The sequence below is a fragment of the Diadema antillarum genome, unplaced genomic scaffold (assembly GCF_040938485.1).
Source record: "Diadema antillarum isolate AM-2024a unplaced genomic scaffold, OU_Dant_1.0 seq00000610_RagTag, whole genome shotgun sequence".
NCBI lineage: Eukaryota > Metazoa > Echinodermata > Echinoidea > Diadematoida > Diadematidae > Diadema > Diadema antillarum.
Window position 1 is genome coordinate 661,826 of NW_027271535.1, and position 20,635 is coordinate 682,460.

General features: G+C 41.3%; 1 protein-coding gene across 1 annotated transcript in view; it reads right to left on the minus strand.

The window, feature by feature from the left end:
- LOC139735934 (uncharacterized) overlaps positions 1–17,643 on the minus strand; it is a 202,853-nt gene extending 185,210 nt beyond the window's left edge. Inside the window, exon 1 of the mRNA XM_071646688.1 lies at positions 17,279–17,643. The gene's annotated coding sequence lies outside the window, so the exon portion shown is untranslated. The remainder of the gene's footprint in view (positions 1–17,278) is intronic.
- Positions 17,644–20,635: the final 2,992 nt, after the last annotated feature.

The following is a 20,635-nucleotide window of genomic DNA, read 5'->3' on the forward strand; positions in this document are numbered from 1 at the left end:
TGGGCCTCATCGAAGACTGTGGCGAAGATTCCAAACGGCTCTTCTCCGTTGCCAACCGCCTTCTCAATCGAAAGCAATCTTCACCATTACCGTCCCACACGGACAGTTCTGCAATGGCCGAGACTTTCATCGATTACTTTCGGAATAAGGTAGAGACTATCAGTAACAGTCTCTGTCCAGACGAATCGGCGCAGGAGCCCCTCACGACAGCTTCCCTTGAAACCCTGAAGCCCACTGATCCCGACGAGGTCCAAGCTCTTCTTCGCAGATTACCTCCCAAGTCATGTTCTTAAGATCCAGTCCCCACTGTATTGATAAAAGATTGTTCATCCATTTTCGCTCCTATTATTTCAATGATTGTGAACCTAAGTATTGATCAGTGTTACGTCCCCTCATGTTTGAAATCTCCATATATAACACCTCTTTTGAAAAAACCTTCCTTAGACCCAGATTCACTCCAAAATTACTGCCCCGTGTGTAACCTTCCATTTTTGTTTAAAATTTTGGAAAGGATTGTTTTCTCCAGACTTACAGATTATCTCTTGGTTAATAATTTATTCGATCCTTTTCAATCCGCATATCGTCCTTACCATAGCGTAGAAACCCTTCTCCTCAATGTGTCGAACTTCATCCTACAGGAAATGGATCGTGGAAATGTCACTGCTTTGATTTTACTTGATTTGTCCTCCGCCTTCGATACTGTTAATCATGCAATTTTGTTAAACACCCTCCAATCTCTTGGTGTAAAAGGTCAGGCATACGAATGGTTTATATCTTACCTTTCATGCCATTCACAGGCAGTGTGTGTCAACAGCTGTAAATCAAATGCTATGCCTCTCAAATGCGGTGTTCCACAGGGCTCTGTGGGCGGGCCCACCTTGTTTTCCATCTATCTTATTAGCCTGGGACACATATTGCGCCAGCACAAAATTAATTATCACATATACGCTGATGACATTCAATTGTATTTGTCTTTCAAACCTAACCAGGCCGATGCCTTACATGCTTTGAGTCAGCTTGAGAATGCAATGAACGATGTTTATTCATGGCTGAACTCACATTCTTTGAAATTGAATACGGATAAATCTGAGTTTTTAATGTTTGGTTCGAAGACACAATTAGGTAAACTTGACAATAATTTTATCTCCTTTTCCGGCATGTCAATTAGTGTGTCCCAAACCTGTCGCAACCTGGGTGTAATGCTAGATTGTAATATGACTATGTCTCATCAAGTTTCTAGCATTTGTAGATCTGTAAGATACCAACTTCGTAATATCGGCTTCATTAGAAAATATTTGAACCGCTCTTCTACCGAAAAATTAGTCCATGCCTTGATATCCTCTTGGCTCGATTTTGGAAACTCTGTCTTATTTAACTTACCACAAACTCAGCTCTCCATGCTACAGAGGCTTCAAAATGCGGCAGCACGCATCATCACACTATCCAAGAAGCACACTCACATCACCCCTATTTTGAGATCACTTCATTGGTTACCAGTCAAAGATTGCATTATTTTTAAGATTTTACTTTTGACTTTTCATTGCCTTCAGGGCGCTGCTCCTCAGTATAACATTGACTTACTCCATAATTACATCCCTGCTAGATCTTTACGCTCATCCAACTCCGGTTCTCTGATAATTCCAAGATTCACTACAATATGGGGCACACGTGCCTTTGGCCATGCTGCTCCCACCTTATGGAATAACTTACCTTCAGCCGTAAAAAATTATTCTTCATCAGACTCCTTTAAAAGCAGTCTAAAAACTCACTTGTTTAAAGCCTCAATTTGACTACTCATTATATGTACTTGATATTTGTATGTCCTTTATCTCCTTCACTTTCTCTTCCTTCCGCGCCTAGAGCACTCTGCAGAGTGGATTCGGCGGTATATAAATCATATCAATTATTATTATTACAATTATTATTTGTCGACTGTGCACGCACGTCGCACAGTACAGCTATAGCTGTTTAAAGTGCGTTCAGTCTACTCTTGCAGCTGCATTCTTGGTGTTCGCCTGTCGAATGGGGTTTTCTATAAAGATGTGGGCAATGAGTTATAGTTTCATACCCTGAATTTGTACTTAGATTGATTCACTATTTTTAAAGATATCACTGCGGAGGGTCCGTTGTAATTTTTTTTTTGACATACGGTACTTACACATACTTTTAGTTTAGACAACTATAGTTTTTTCGTGAGAGTTCAAGTAAGTTCAGTTAGACCCTCGCAACCGCGAAATTAACAACACGCGAAAATGTCCTCCAAGTAGAAATTCACGAAAATATCTGTACGCAAAAATTTCAGCTCGTACAGTGAACACCGAGTCCCTCTTGGAATTACATGCTCTTTCATATTTCATACAGTAAGAGGTTTCTCGTTATCTCTCAAAAAAAAATGTTAGAAACCTGAAGTTAGGTCTCAACCAAAACTATGCCATCCCTTTCATACGAAGAACCTTTTAGTGTCAGAAAGGAAAATTACAATATAATCTAGGGGGGATGGCGTGCTGCCAACTAGGTCCGCATGAACACTGTAAACAGCGGTCACAGAATAGTGCATTGCCTGGCCCAACCCAGGAGGCTGCATTCTGCCAACTAGGTCCGCATGAACGGAGTAAACAGCAGACACAGGATGGCGCACTGCCCGACCCAGTCCAGGAAACAGCGTACCTACAATCATGTCCGCATACACGCTATAATCTGTGTGCACTAACCACCATGTCTCATTGTACCTCACGAAGCTCTGTAGTAGCAAGCGAAACATCACACACCTTAAATGATTTTCTTCGCAAGACAAACAACTGCACCCCATCGTCTTAATAATTAGGTGATCCAAGTATCCTCTCGGATCACCTATTGTTTCTGTACGGATTCTTTCTTTATTTCTTTCTCCGCAAAAGTTGTGCAGAGGTTAGCTCAGAAAGTGCATTGCCTATCATTGCCAAACTTATACCATCGTGTCCCAAAGATGACAGATCTAGTAAAATCATTGTGATCAGTTGACCGTGACGTCACTATGACATCATTATATGAAAACACATTTTTATTCATATCTCATTAATGGAATGGAATTTTTCAATGAAATTTATGTCACATATAGTGCAAGTGAAGCTAATTCTACTTATGTTCTCAAAATTCATCTATACCCTTAAAATGTGCGCGAACGCCTGCGTTGAAATATTTGTATGCTCCAATCGAGCTCAAAATTTTTTGCACACGTTTCAGACCATTTGGAGCATTTTTTGAAAAATTGAAAAAATTGGACGGACGCGTATGCGCTCGCGCATATACGCACGCACGCATATACGCACGCACAACTCATATGCAATAAAAATTTCCTGTTTTTTCACTTTGATCGGATGTCTAAAATGTCAAGGAATATTTCTACCAAGTTTCAAGTCAATCCGACTCAATATGATGTCATACGGGCCCGTCAAAGTTGAAATTCCGCGCGAGCGTCAATGGCGATATACATTGCAACTATGCCAAAAAACCGCCCATTTTAAATCTGATCAGGATGGACGGTGACGCCCCATTTTCTTTACATATTCTGAAAGCTGATGAGTTGTACATATCATTTCATGGGTTGGCGATGCTGGAAAAATGATTACAAGATATCAAATCTCTTAATAAAATAAAAAAAGTAAATTTTCAAAATGACGTCATCAAATTTCAAGTTTGCTCGAGCGTATCTCACTTATCCTTTATTAATTTTCACCCAGATTTCAGTATTTTGTAGCTTATTAAATGCTCTTTCATTAATGTCACAAGGAAAAGTAGAAATTACGCGGGGCGTAATATATGTCCCCGCCGGAAGTAGCATTTAGTAGCAAAATGTACAATATAGGTAAAAAATCAAGGTCAAAGGTCAAAGAAGTCAAAGGTCAAATTCTGTGTAGAAGTTTTGAAGCCCTCACCTAGTGCCATCACATAAAGCAAACGGAATCGAAATCGGGTTAGAAATGGCGAAGGAGGAGCATTTTGTAGCCACTGTACAATATAGGTCAAAAATCAAGGTCAAAGGTCAAAATTCTGTGTGGAAGTTTTGAGCCCTCACCTAGTGCCATCACATAAAGCAAACGGAAGTGAAATCGGGTTAGAAATGGCGAAGGAGTAGCATTTTGTAGCAAAATGTACAATACAGACCATCAAGGTCAAAGGTCAAAGAAGTCAAAGGTCAAAATTCTGTGAAGAAGTTTTGAAGCCCTCACCTAGTGCCATCACATCAAGCAAACGGAATCGAAATCGGGTTAGAAATGGCGAAGGAATAGCATTTTGTAGCCAATGTACAATATAGGTCAAAAATCAAGGTCAAAGGTCAAAGAAGTCAAAGGTCAAAATTCTGTGTAGAAGTTTTGAAGCCCTCACCTAGTGCCATCACATAAAGCAAACGGAATCGAAATCGGGTTAGAAATGGCGAAGGAGTAGCATTTTGTAGCCAATATACAATATAGGTCAAAAATCAAGGTCAAAGGTCAAAGAAGTCAAAGGTCAAAATTCTGTGTGGAAGTTTTGAAGCCCTCACCTAGTGCCATCACATAAAGCAAACAGAATCGAAATCGGGTTAGAAATGGCGAAGGAGTAGCATTTTGTAGCCAATGTACAATATAGGTCAAAAATCAAGGTCAAAGGTCAAAGAAGTCAAAGGTCAAAATTCTGTGTAGAAGTTTTGAAGCCCTCACCTAGTGCCATCACATAAAGCAAACGGAATCGAAATCGGGTTAGAAATGGCGAAGGAGTAGCATTTTGTAGCCAATGTACAATATAGGTCAAAAATCAAGGTCAAAGGTCAAAGAAGTCAAAGGTCAAATTCTGTGTGGAAGTTTTGAAGCCCTCACCTAGTGTCATCACATAAAGCAAACGGAATTGAAATCGGGTTAGAAATGGCGAAGGAGTAGCATTTTGAAGCAAAATGTACAATAGAGGCCAAAGGTCAAGGTCAAAGGTCACAACTGAAATTCTGTGTAGCAGTTTCAAAGCTCCCATGTAGTGCTATCATATAAAGCAAACAGAATCAAAATTGGCTCATAAATGACAGAGAAGTAGCAAATTGAACATTTTGATCACACACGGACGCACAGACAGACGGACGGACAGACACACGGACACACACACGTACGGAACCCGTTTCATAGTCCCCTGCTCGAACTCGTTTGGCGGGGACAATAACAACATTTTGATTGGATGACGGCATTACCTCGTAAAAATGGATTGACAGTAATCTTGTCAAATTTGACCAGTTTACGTGTTATCTCTATGGGAGTGCAGTTTTTCTGGAAATGAAAATTGACATTACTGTCCTTTTCGAGCACTAGCTCACTTATGCTTTGGTGAATTTCTCCCAGATTTTAATATGTTGTAGTTAAGACTTTGGGCTATCGTAAATGTACCCTTCATTTTTTCATATGGCGTCAGGATCACGTCCAAAAACTTGGTTGAAATTAAAGCTTATGTTCGATGTACATTGTATTTTCATATTCCTTTCGTTTTGAAACTTTCTTTGCAATAAGTCAAGAAAAACAGCCTCTATCACCCCCATATTTTGCACATGTTTAGTTCATGTCACGTACTCTATTTCATGAAATAACAACTACTTGATCGGACACCATCTTGGGTATGTAAATTAGGGTCAAAGGTCATAAATGTTTCATTCTGTATCTTCGTGAATACCTGTCCTATCTTTCCCATATTTTGCACACGCAAAGACCATGCTCCAAGAATCATTAAAAAAAATAATCACTTTTTGCTCAGATGCCATCTTGTCTGTGCAAAGTGGGGGTCAAAGGTCATATGTACTTCTTTTTGTATCTTTGTTATGACGTGTTATCTCTATGGGACGGAATTTTTCTAGATGTGAAAATTGACATGATTGTCTTTATCGAGCACTAGCTCACTTAACCTTCCGTGAATTTCTCCCAGATTTTAATATGTTGTAGCTGAGACTTTGCGCTATTGTTCGATGCCTGTATTAAGATCAGGACTCAAATCATTGATTTTCAAAAAGATCAGATCACCTAATTTGTCAGTGTTGACAAATTCCAAGTCTAGTTATAAAGTAGGACCTCGATTATCCGGCCTTGTTGGGACTAGCAGGCATCGGGATAATCGATTTGGCCAGATCAGAGAGATATGCTCAAATACAGCAATTTCTAGCGTATCATGGTAGGGGTTTTCTTACAGTACATTGTATGTTTAAATATTACCAATTCACTAGTAATGTGTATCATGATTATCTACTGTCATTGTCATGTTTCACACTTCATAAATTGATACAGAAATAAAATGCAATGTAAGTAAAATTTCCCTTCATGTATTGTTTGTTTGATTGATACTGACCGACAATGAGATCGATATTTCGACTTGTTGAATACTGCCGCTGCATTGTTCTGCGATCACTGCTATGCACTCAGTACCAGTGACAAGCGAGGCACCAGTCACTGACATCGAGTCATGAACTGTTCTGCTGCAATCCTTATCATCTGATTGGTTGTTTGACATTAATCATTCTGGCCATTTCACTATGACGTCATCATCCATGCAATTGTGTTTCCATTTACCGTGCAATTTTGGATCCATAAGATTTGCTCCATTCCACCCTCACCGAGAGCCCGGCACACTACGCGTGTAAAACGGTTGCGTTTGCAGTGTGTGTATCATGCGACAGCGCGCTATCGTAAAGCACTCAGTGAGCACTCTCTCGATCTCAGATTTTCTCTTGCTTGTAAAGATGATAAAACATCAAATGACAAGGATCTATTTTAGCTGTCATATAAAACAAATAATAAATGTTTTTCATTTGTGCAATGGACAGAATATTTCATTCCGTGAAAGATGAAATGTTTGATCCATCTTTCACCGTCATGAAATATTCTGTGCACTGCACTCATAAACATTCATTATTTGTATAATGTCCCATCAAGTATTGGCACAATAATGGTTGAATGCATGATTGTGTACTGAAAATACATGAAAACATTATAAAACTAGAAAAGTCGCCATAGCGACTGATGCCTCCGCCATAATGCATGATTCTCCCAATAGTTGTATAGTACAATGTCTTCACAATGTGTGATGACAGTTTCACATAACTGGCAAAATATTGATATGACAGGTTTGTCAGAAATGTCTTGAATGTTCACTTTCCTCAAACTGGATTTCCTATAATTGTCTAAGAGTGCAGGTACAAATATTTTGGGAATTGAGGATTTTTACTTGACTTCTGACCGCCCTGTTATAAGTTTATGCATTAAGTAATTTTCAAGGTATGAAGAAAGAGTGTAATTACAGTACAAAATATATATTTTTAATTCAAACCTGACCTTTGACCCTTAACCTTTGATCTTTGAACTTCTGGCTGGAAATTTCCCAGAGAATCTCCATTAGGTAATACATGTACATTGTATTCGTTGAAGCTTTAAAACTAATAATGCAAGCATTGCATACTAGTATATGAGGGAAACAGTAAAATTTTGAGGAGTTGACCTTGACCTTTGACCCCTGACTACTGACCCATGACCCCGAAATTCCCTAGATAATCCCTGCCAGTCAGTATTTGCATATGTACCAAGTTCCATGAAGATACATTGAACCATTTGCGAGAAAAGTGAAATTGCAACATTTTCACCTAACCTTTGACCTTATGACATGAAACTCTCTCTGGAGAATCTTTACGCAGTAGTACATGTCTACACTAAGTTTCAATAAAATACCTTTGGGAATTGCATAGATATGGGGGAAATAGCAACAATTTTAGCATTTGACCTTGACTTTTGACCTTTGACCTCTTGCCAATGTCACTAAAATCTCAACTAATTGCCCCATCAAACATCATCCTTGGACCAAGTTTGGTGAAAGCTGCTTCATCTAGTTTTGAGTTAATCACGTAAACAGATAAATTTTTGGATTTGACCTTGATCTTTGACCTTTGATCTCTTGTCCGATTTTACTAAAAAACTAATCATGTAATTGTCCCATCATACATCATCCTCGGACAAGGTTTGGTGAAATTTGCTCGATCCAGTCTTGAGTTATCGCATAAACGGATACAATTTCATGATTTGACCTTGACTTTTGACCTTTGGCCGATTTCACCCAAACTCTAATCAAGTAATTGCCTCATCATACTTTATACTTGGACCAAGTTTGGTAAAATTCCAGTCAATATTTCTCAAGTTATCGCGTAAACGAATGAAAACGGACGGACGTACAGATGTACGGACGGACAGACGGACAACCCGGAAACATAATGCCTCCCGCACCACTTCGTGGTGGAGGCATAACTAGAAATGTCGCTATGGCAATGAAGGATGCCTCCGCCAATATGCATGGTTCTCCCAATAGGTCTATAGTCAACGGCGTAAATCCGTACTGAGGAGTGGGGGGGGGGGTGGGGGATGGTCGGCAATAGTCACCATCACCACGATTACAAGCCCATAACTGGACCAGCGCAGCCTTTTGGGGGGGGGGGGGGGGTGGACAGAAGCTTGGTGGGGGGGTTGCTTCCCCCCCCCCCCCCGTCCACCCACACACACACACAGACACACACACTTTAAAGGGAACAGATGTTTGCATCCCCCACTCTTTTGCATGAAATCTAAAGTGGGAGGGAAGTGGCAGCAAAAATATGAAGACCTTTTTGTTCTTGTTTTTGTTTGTTTTTTTATTGCTTGTCAGCCGACGTTCGGCGGAAAATCAGACCTTAAAGGTAGTAAGACTATTTTGTTGCTCTTTCTCTTGTATCTCAATTTTCTTTTGCATTTTTCAATTTTCTTGATTTAAGTCAATAAAGCCATCATCTCCAGGGGCATAGTTCCGTTTTAATGATGGTGGGTGGGGGAGGGACTTATAGTTGGAATATCTGTGCAAGGGAGCGGAGCGACTGAGCTGGGGGAGGGTGTGGGAAGGATTTTGCATTTTCAGTATTGAAATTCAACGATCTGGTGCACACTTTTGGTGAAATTTTGGATTGTTTTCCTATCAAAAAAACAAGTAAGACAAAGAAATATTCATAGATAATTGAATGACTAAAGGCAGTGTCACACCTTTCCGGGCAAGCCTTGCGTGCGACTTGCAAAGAAGAATTTTTACTACGCGGAGGTCCCCAGAATGAGCCGCACATGACAGTCCCTAGCAAGTATCTCACCCGTAGTCACCCGGAGGTGTGCACGGAAATCTTTTACCCGCAACCATGTTTAGGCCCTGTCACACCTTTCCGGGCAAGCTATGCAGGCTTGTTGCGTGTCGGGATTTTCCAGTATACCAGAAATTTCGGAGGGCGAACAATGATTTGGGCGAGTCAGTGCATGTGTTTTACTTGCGGAAGCGTTCCAATTAAATTCTACTTGCGGGTATACTGCGTGACCTTTGTACCAGTCGCGTGGGGGCTGACAACTCAGTGAAGAAATTCCTCTGAAGGAATTCTTCTGAAGGAATTCTTCTGAAGGAAGAAGCCCCATGGAATGTCATTATCTTGGACCCCGTTTACAGTGCGGGGCCGGGCTCAATATTTTGTCGTAGTGGCGCTCTGCTTGTAAACAAACGTAATTTGGTATTGTCTGGTTTTCAGACCCTTTGCCAAATGAATTCCGTGACGACGAAGTTGCCGTTCGGGCAAAGGCCTTTGCCGAAGGAAAAAATCCTTTGCAGGACAAAACCACCCTAAACTATACTAGTTTTCGATGTTGAGGGGGTTAATATCCTGAATAGCGAAAGATACAGGCAGAGGGTTTGGAAGCCAGACTAAAATTGGCCGCGCAATTGGCCGCGCATTTGGCCCAGTTTGCGTTTATACCAAGAAAAGGCCGGGCTCGGCCGTGGCTCGGCCGTGGCCGAGACCACCTCCAGAGCGAGGCCAAATGCGAGGCCAATTTTGGCCTCGCATTTGGCCTTTTGTGCGTTTACACTGAAATGAAGGTGGGCTAGGCCGCGGCCGAGCCTCGCACTGTAAACGGGGTCTTGGCTGCATAAGGGGACTGCGAAGTACCTGCGTGGGAGTTGCCTGCGAAGTGCTGCCGCTAAGGGCCTCCTACTGGCGTTCTGCGTGGACCTCTCCGGGCATCCCCGCGACTCACCCGGAAAAAGTTTTGGTCATGCTCAAAACTTGGCTGCGGTTAAATCGGACTTGCGTGAGCACCTCCGGGCAACTACAGGCGAGATACGAGCTAGGTACTGTCAGGTGCGGACCAACTGGGGAGAGCTCCGGGTAGCAAATTTAGTTCCCCGCAAGTCAGGCCGTAAAACTTCCCCAGATACGGTATGACAAGGCCTTGAGCATGCTCAAAACTTGTTGCGAATGAGTCGTGGGGGTTCGCTCGCAGAGGTACACGCAGAACACCACTAGGAGACCCTTACCAGCAGCATCTCGCAGGCAACTCCAACGCAGGTACTTCTCAGTACCCATAAGTCGCTCGTAACAGAAAACGGATCGGTTTCAAAGCTCTCACTCAGGTCACACGGAACGCATGCAAGTAGAAGCTAAGCAGCACGCATCTAGTAGGTAATAAACAAGTGCGAAAATTGCAAACATTCTTGTTCGCCCGCGGAAAATCTTCTACATGCTGGAAACTACCCCCTCGCCACAAGCCCGCGTAGCTTGCCCGGAAAGGTGTGACACGGCCTTTAACCGTGGTATCTCAGCTCTTGCTCCGCCTGTGCGGCATCACTGTGTAGGCCTACTAAATAGTGTGCCTTATAACTAGTGCAGCCAGGATTTGATCGGGGGGGAGGGGGAGGATGAGAACTTTTTGCATTTTGGTGTTGTAAATGGTGCAGTTTGATGCATTTTTTTGTGTGTTTTATCGACTTGAACAGTCCCACATGTTTAAGGTAGCAGTACATTTTGCTGTCAGATTATTATTGAACAATTTTGCCTATAAAATTGTATTTTTGTAATTCAATTCAATTTAAAGGGGGATTCCCCCTGCAATGGTGAGAACTTTTCATTTTGATGTTGTACATGGTGCAATTTGATTGGGGGGGGGGGGGGAGGGGAGGGGCATGTGGGAGGGGAGGATGTGGAAGGGGGGTCCCACGGTGAGAACTTTTTGCATGTTTGCGTGTTTTATTGACAGTCCATCTTGTTTAAGGTAGCAGTATATTTTGATGTAGATTACATTGAAGAATTTGCCTATAAAATGGTATCACGTAAATAAACTTATTGTATTAATTCTTACAATGAATATCATGAATGCTGTCTGTTAACCCTAAAAGGGCCGGGCGGGGGGGGGGGGGGGGGGGGTTCCCCTCGCCCCCCGCATGCATGAGACCCACGTCATAATCTACAAGATGTGTCATAGGATTTTTTTAAACAATCAATTTCTAATTTCAATTAATTGATTATGCAAATTAAGCTCAAGATCATATTTTAGCCTAATTAAAAGCATTGAGAGTCTAATTTTTGATCTGTAAATCTGTTTTAGCATATTCAACAATTGTACATCACAAAAACTTCCAAAACTCATTTCAATTCTTATGTATTTTTTGTTTTCAGAATTTCTTGTATTTCATTGTTTTGCAACTTTTGTTGTTTTTTTTTTGTAAATTGTCACTGACCACTTTTCTACCATAACTAGCATAAAATTAATCAATGAAAGTGATTAATTGTAAAAATAATCAGGTTTTATGACTTTCATGACAGAGCACGGTTTTCCATAGGAAATGTACACAAAATCACAGAATTGTGCCCATTTTGGGGCGACATTTCGTTACAAAAAAGGGCATGGCTTTGCAAAAGTATGCGCGGACGTTGCAACTTTGGCCTCAAAAGTTGCGCGAGACTTGAACAAACAAAGTCAAGAAGCCTCGCGACGAGGCCTTCTCGCGTTACAGAATTACAGCGCGAAACGTCGAGGGGGGCGGAATCCGCCCCCCTGGCCCTTTTAGGGTTAAGCAATCAATTAGAAAAAGCAAGCACACGAGGGTGTAGATAAGGGGCATTTCTCCTCTCACAAGAAGGCGATTTTGCATTTTCAGACCTGAAATTCAGCAATCTGGTGCAAACTTTTGGTGCAATACAGTAAACCTCGCATGAGTCGAAGCTCTCGGGACTGACAAAAATGCGTCGACTTAAGTGAACTTCGACTCTCGCGAGAGTCGATTTTTTTTCGACTCACAGTTATGTACATGTATTATAGTACATTTGCATGCATGTGTGTGTGTGTGTGTGTGTGTGTGTGCGTGCATGTGTGTGTTTGCATTCAAATTTGTCTGTTCTTGAAAATAATGTTCTTATTTTGTTCCAAATTGAACATGGAATTTGTATCAATACTAGTAGTTAAACGTAGTTCTGAGAATGTCTGCGCTAATGTGGCAATGTGCATGTGCTACTGGTGCAATAGGTAGCCATCTCTGTCAACCTACCCTGAGACAAACACTCTCCCAGGCCCATCCCACCTCCACTGAACAAAACTACAGTCAGCCGGGCACGGACAAACAAGCTCCGCCCACTTGGCCTGTCACTAAAATATTATAGCAGCGACTGGTTGACCAAGGAGTTCTGGCTTGACATGGATAAAGTATGGATGTGCTGTGTGTATGGATAAAGTATGGATCGATGTGCTGTGTGTATACATGTATACATGTGTATGTATTCGACATGCGTGCGGAGCGGTACGGTGAGTGTGCATGCTTACCTGCAGCAGGTCAGGGACGGCGTTCTGCGACATGCCGATTTTTTTTTTTTTGTTCTCCTCTAAATGTAATGAGAATGCCAGAAAAATCTTCTTCGGCTCAAGTGATGTAAACTACGTGTATTTTGTACAAAAGGGACTGGATGTTTGTACTTCCACACAGCCGAAATTCGACTCTCGTACTTCGGCTTATCCAAATATTTATTAGAGAAAATACATAGGGAAAAATTGGGACTTTTTATTTCGCTTCGAGTTAAGTGATTTTCGACTCACTCGACGTCGACTTATCCGAGGTTTACTGTACTTAGATTTTCATCCAGCGCCCCTCCCCCAAATAAGAATAATGGAAACAAATAGGGCTTTTTTTTTCAGAGAAAAGTTAAATTAACGAAATTTAGCTCTTATTCTGAGTGTGCATCATCTGTGTGTATGTACATAGTCTAGTGAGGTAGAGCTTTGGGGGAGGGTGTGGGAGGGGGATTCTCCCTCCCACTCGACGGAGCTTTTGCGTAAAATTGAAATAACGCGATCTGACGCACACTTTTTGTGGAAAATTCGGAAATAGCCATTCCCTAAAGTGTACTAAGTCTATAGAGGGGACTGAGCAAAGGGAGGGTGGTAAGATACCTCTCCCATATTCGAGGGAGCTCTTTTTTTAGTTTTAGAACTGAAATTCAAGAACATGGTGCACACTTTTGTTGGAATATCTGGAAATTGGTCAATCAGAGAAGGTGAAAGGGGATAAACCCAATTCCCCCCTCCTACACGAGGGAGATTATTCTGATTGGTGCACACATTTTGTGGCATATTTGGAAAACTGTGGATGTTCAAAGTGTAGCCACAGTCTAATGCATGGGGGTGGGGGGGGGGGGGGAGGAGGCGGCGGGCAAGCAGGGAGAAGGCATGGACGAGTGTTATCACCACCCTTCCCGGAATTACGAGGGAGCTTTTACCTTTTTAAAGTTGAAATTGAGATATCTCGTATACGCATATTTGATGGAATATTTGGAAAATGGAAAAAAAAAAAACTATCTGGGGGAACCTGGGGTGGCATTCTGAGGTCGTAATTAAGTCTGTAATTAACTTCGTAATTAAGGTATGATTAAGTCCCCTATAATTATCTTAGGTTCCTCCCATCTAATTGTTATTCCATCCAATCAGACGCGTTGTTAGAAGCCAAAATGATGATCACACGCGCAAATATGCCCCCAATGCGCGCATCTCCACACACCCCCTGTAATTACAATGCAGGAGCTACGTGCGCACACTCCGGTCTTTGATTACAACCCTTCACCTACACACGAAAAGAGCTCATATAAACTGACAAAATTTCCCAAAGATCGCCTATATTTCTTTTTTCCTCTGAATTCTATGGATACTATGACAACAAGACACAACTGCTCCTCGGTTACCGAAGACGGTAAGCACCGTTGTGGCCAAGAAAAAAACTCTGTAATGTGTGATGTCGGAGTAATTTATGACACTCTTTGGTATCATTAAGTTTTCCATTAACTTTCATACTTAATTACACGCTTAGAATACCGATTTGTAATTAACTCTGTGATTAAGTCCTCTCAGAGGTGTACACACATTGATAAACGCAAGCGCGTAAGACTTTCCCGCCAAAACGCTTGTTGTCATGGCAGTTAATAAACCCCCTATAGCTCTCAGAATACCGATTCGCTAATTAAGTGCTAATCAGATACTTAATAAGCCCTCAGAATACGGCCCCTGAGCGAGGAAAGGGTTGATTAAAAGGGGATATTCCCCTTGTACATGAGAGAACTTTCGAGTTTTCAGAATATAAGTGATAAGTCTTGTGCATTCAGAATTATTTGGATTTTTTTTTTGTAAATCTGAAAAGTGTACTAAGGCTATATAGGGAAAGGGGTACAAAGGGGGAGGGTTTGGGAGGGGGTATCCCCCTCCCAAGCACGAGAGATTTTGCATTTTTTGGATTGAAATTCAACGATCTGGTGCACACTTTGAGTGAAATATTGAAAAAAAATTATGATTTTGCTTGATGAAAGGTTGAAAGGGAGACCCGCTTCATGTACCATGCATACAGTATGCACCCAATTTTTTTTTCCGCCTTCCAAATCAGGGATGCCAAATTCAAAAATTTTTTATGAGTGAGATTTTCATGACTGGCCATCTCGGCGAGCGAATGTGCGCGCAAGGGAGGGTGTGGGAGGTGTCCCCCCACAACACACCATCATGGCCCCCTACGGTTGGGACCTTTTTCAATTTTTAGCTCTTAATGTAGACAGAAAGATCCATCTGTCCGGAGGACTCTTTTATACTTTGCCATTAACGCTGTATACAGAGGGGATCCGTGAAGCCAGACGCAGTCTCCGCGGAACATTCCCCGACGGACAGATACAGACCGATCTTTTGGTCAACTCTTAATGGTGCGATCAGGTGCATACTTAAGTGTATTTGTTACTTATTTTGAAAGACAAAAGGAAAATATACCTTCAATTGTAACTATCACTTTAATCCTTTGAGCTATGCTCCTATTATGGGCCCAAAACTGCAGACTTTGCCCGATGCGTGAGAAAAATGGGTGTCGTGCGTGAGATCGTGAGACGACCCCTAAATGCTCGAGTCTCACTCAGAATGCATGAGACTTGGTAGCTTAAATTGTATAAAGAAAGAATAAAGAAAATTCAACACATTTACACTTTTCTCTCATAACAAAACAGCACTTGACTTCTCTCTTTCAGAAGGCAGGGGGAATAACATTACCCTTATCATATGTCATGTACCAAGTCGAAGAAATGTGCACTTTATTCAAAAAGTGAAGTTTTGTGAAATTCTCTTTTTATTTTCTGATATCGCTGTACGCATATGACATCATACACTAGTCTTCTTATCCAGTAGTGACGGCGCTAATACTTTAAAAATTTGTAACTTTTGAAAGGATTGTCCGATTTTCCCCAAGTCCTACTACTACTAATATTGTTGCATTCACTCAATCCACAGGTACCGGTATATGAAGGTGGACTCGTCCTTTAAATCACGGCTCCCATTGCCAATTGGCAATGGTAAGACCTGGAACTTGAAGTCCGACTGCTGCTACCCAGTATCTTCGCTTCAGTAATTGGTAAAAGTAAAAGTAAAGGTAGCAGGTTAGATGGATGGTTGTATCTGTCTCTTCAAGGAGGGCTTCTTATCAGACGTTTGGACAGGACATGTATGGTCACATTTCCCAACATCGCATAAGAAGCCCACCGGCACTGTGAAGAGACAGATACCATCGCGATCGGTCCAAGGTAACCACAGAGCTACCAAGTCTCACGCATTCTGCATGAGACTCAAGCATTTAGGGTCCGTCTCACGATCTCACGCATGGCGCCCATTAACATTATTCTCACGCACCGGGCGATGTCTGCAACTTGGGCCTATATAATGTCTAATGAGCATAGCTCAAAGGATTAAAGTGATAGTTGCAATTGAAGGTATATATTTCCCTTTTGTCTTTCAAAATAAGTGAAAAATAATTCCTATAGTCACTTATAAGTATGCACCTGATCGCACCATTAAGAGCTAAAAATTGAAAAAGCTCCCTAACGGGGCCGTGGGGGGGGGGGGGAACCCTTCTCACACCCTCGTTCGCGCGCACATTCGCGCGCTGAGATGCCGAGTCATGAAAATCTCACTCATAAAAATTTTTTGAACTTGGCATCCTTGTATCAAACCAGTTAAAGGACAAGTTCACCTTCATAAACATAAGGATTGAGAGAATGCAACAATATTAGTAGAACACATCAGTGAAAGTTTGAGGAAAATTGGACAATCGATGCAAAAGTTATGAATTTTTAAAATGTTTGTGTTGGAACCGCTGGATGAGGAGACTACTACAGCTTGTGAGTCATATGCGTACAACAGTATAAAGAAAATGTAAAAGAAAATTCAACATATTTTCACTTTTTTTCGCATAATAAAAGAGCTCTTGACTTGCCTCTTTCTAAAGGCAGGGGGAATAATATTGCCCATAACATTTGTCGGTAACGAGTCAGGGGAATGTGTACTTTTTTCAAAAGATGGAATTTTGTGAAATTCTCTTTATATTTTCCTTATATTGTTGTACGCAAGTTATTCATACACTGCAGTAGTCTTCTCATCCAGCGGTTGCTGCACAAAAATTTTAAAAATTCATAACTTTTGAACGGATTGTCTGATTTTCCTCAAACTTTCAATGATGTGTTCTACTAATATTGCTACATTCTCTCAATCCTTATGTTTATAAAGGTGAACTTGTCCTTTAATAAACCATCGAAACGGCATCGGCATCAACTTGAGGTTTAGGCTACATAATTAACTAGAACGTCTAGACAACTAGAACTAACATAGTTAGAGCCTATATCGACAATAATGGTTACATGGATGGTCCCGGTCGTGTGATGCCATGGTCCATGGATCATAATGGATGGTTACGTTCTAACGTTAGATAAATGTCTAGTCCTAAGGTAATGTTATAATAAAAATTCGTTGTAGGGCCTAACGTTACTTGTAGTTAGAATTTAGATAGGCCTATTTTCTAACAATTAACATGGTTACAGGTCTAACGCGAACGTAGACTAACGTTAGAGTGTTACTGTTGATAGAACTTCAAACAATCTATCGTATTACTATTGGTTATATAAATTTACCTTCAGTCACTGTTTAACGGTTACTTGTGAATGTAACAGGGTTAGAACGGCTTTGTCTGTCTTGGTGGCCTTGCCCAGCGCCGCCTTGGATCGGAGAAATGTTGTCCGCCGGATGAGCACATATACTATAGGGCCGGGCAAGAGCAGGATGCAACACACGTATTCAGTATTTCGCTAATTCGTGATTGAAGTCTATTACAGTATTCTCAATAAGTACGATACATACACAGCAAGCATAGCCAGAGCTATGGTACGAGAGACGCGTTTCTTTCGCCGTGTCGCATAATGCGTGCTCAGCGATCGTTGACGTACAGACGTTGACCTACGCGGTACAACAACAGGGCGATCGCGATGATTTGCATGGATACACAACGCAAACTTTCACTGCACCAAGCAACTGGGTACATGTAGTGTGTGGTTGGGGTCATGCTGACTACTATACGCCTTCCTGCCTTGTATGATGTATTGGACTTCCTAGGCTGCTGATAGGGGGCAAGCGCTGAACTTTTCTTCGTATCAACAAATGTCCCATAATGATCCCCATCCGAAGAGAATCTCTGTTAGTAGTGGTTAGTGAGTCTGCATCTATTCAAATAAGTCAGGGATGCCAAGTTCAAAAAAAAATTTATGAGCGAGATTTTCATGACTCGGCATCTCGGCATGCGAATGTGCGTGCGAGCGAGGGTACGTGTGGGAGGGGGTTTTAGTACCCCCTGGCCCTGTGGCCTCCCAGGTACGGTAGGGAGCTTTTTCAATTTTTGGCGATTATTTTGAAAGACAAAAGGGAAATATACCTTCAATTGCAACTATTACTTTAATCTTTTGAGCTATGCTCATTATTATAGGCCCAGGCCGGCCCATACCCAGTGATTGCGACGCCCGAAAAAAACAAAACAAAACAAAACAAAACAAACGGTTCGGGACTTCGGGCGTCTCACATCACTGGGTATGCGCCCTTACTCAGCTTGCTGCAACTCGGAAAAAATGAAGACGAAATAAAAACGTCCAGAAACTATACTACACCGACCCCAGCTTGGCATGAAAAGTTAGGCTGCAGGCAAAAACCCTTGTTTGTCGAAGAAAAAGTCTGCGTGCGCTAAGACTACTACACGCACCACTGGCACTGGCGCCTGGTAGCAGTTAGTCTGGTTTCCAGACCCTTTGCCAACTGGACTCCGCGGCGACGAAGTCGCCGCCCCGCGACGAAGTCGCCGCCTTTGCCGAAGGCAAAGGGTCTGGGCACATTCGCTTCAAGTGGGAGGAGCCTAAATTTACCCCCAGTGAGCGAGGGCGATCATTCTGTCATTACGTAATAAGGAAGAGGTCACGTTAGTGACCCCTGCATCCTCACCCAGAGGTCCCAAGGACACTCTCCATATACATTACATGCATGCATCCACTGTCCGTGGAGTATTTCCATGCACTGTTTACTGCATGGAAAGGTTTTCTGGTGCGATAATCCTGTTTCTGATAGGGCCTATTTAGTCACTATATCCACACTATGCACGGAGCTATACACCATGCCCAAGACACATGGCATCCAAAGAGCGAAAAATGAAGTCGAAAAAAGAAAGTGCAGCGGAGTATTGTGCAAATTTTTTTGTAAAAACTTTGTATGTGGAGATGAGTTGTGGGTGGGCGGCCCATGTGATATATAATGTATTATTCTATGTACATGTATTTTTTATGTTCGTGTTTGCTGATGAATACGTTCAGTTGCATGAGACCCTTCTTTCTATAACTTGATAGCAGCTAGTGAATAAGAAAGAAACAGATGATTAGCAACGTGCTCTTCCGATCAGTTCTTGTCTTCATAATATCGTGTCCCTCTCGTGGAAACATTGCGGCAAATATAAATTGTTTATTTCTTCATCTCACACATATGATAATCACCAAAATAATAACATCGGGATATGTATGAACCCACACAAGAAAAATGAAGTACACTTGCATGTATAGGTGAGCTGGGGTGGCCCCTCAACATAAGATGTCTTCATACACCATCTTCTATCCCTTGAAATAGCCCGCTTGATAGCCGTACAAGGTCACTTCTTACCACTATATGCTCCAACATCCATTCATTTAGCAATTATAGCATCTATAGGGGGACCAGTTTTTAAAAGAACGCGCGATAAGAGCCACATCTATTCATTTTCAATTTATTTTTTATAAAGTCACTTGATGATAAAAACCTTCTCTGAAGTGCTTATGTATAATGAAACAAATAATTAAAAAGATATTTCTTTGACAGAAGGCCATTGTTTGAAGCATGATGCGCTTCGGGGCAATTATGCCCCCCCCCCCTTAAAAAGCCTTGTTTTGCTAAGAACATCCATGGGTATATATGCAAGAAAGAATACTAATTATTTAGTTTAAGTCGCAATTAACATGGTTCATTGCTGGCATATATCAAGTGGACGTATACAGTGCAATCATAATGAATTATCATTGCAGCTTTGTTTTGGATATTTTCAGCTGAAAGACTTCATTTCCCAAGGTCATCATGCAAAAAAAAAAATAACGGCCAAACGTTACAAACAATAATAGACTCTGACTTACAGTTTTTGTATTCACATAATTAAGATATGACAAGCTCTAGCATTCGATATAGATTTGTCCATGTAACTCATATATTTTTTCAGCTTATTGCAGATTTTCACGTGTATATAGGAAAGTATCAGTTTTGTGGAATATTTTGCCTCAATTCAAATTCTCAAAAGATGCTCATGTACTTTTTTTTCATTGTTTTTCATATGCTCAGAGACCCGTCCATATTAGTTAATCATAATAAACTTTCTATAAAAGAAACAGGTGCCAAGTTTATGACAAATGATATGTTTAGAGACAATTATCACCCCATCGTAAGACTATTAATTGTTTTTTTTTATTTCTATATATAAGAAGCAACGCAAGTTGGCTGCTTTTATTACCTCATTCAATGCAAAATGAAAATTGAGTGTAGATAAGTAGAGAACAGAAATAAGTTCGGTACTATATGGCACACCACAACCAATTATTAATTTTGGTCTCCATCCTGTAATTTTTTGCTTTTTAATCCCTCGACGACAAACTTCTCCATTTCACCATATGCATGTCTTTAGTTGATATGCTCCTTGGACCTTATAGGATGTAAGCATGTAGGCCATATAGGTGGTATAACCAGGGAGGTGGGAAAACCGAGCACTTGTGTGTGACCTTTTGTAAATATTGATGTTGTTACATTCCTGATTCCGATTTATTGAATGGTGAATGTGGTAAAGAATGGTTCATCCCGATGACGATGTTGGCTATAGAGTATATGGGAAAGGTGGGATACGGAGGAAGAAGAGGAAATATTCGTTTTCTATCAATAATGCA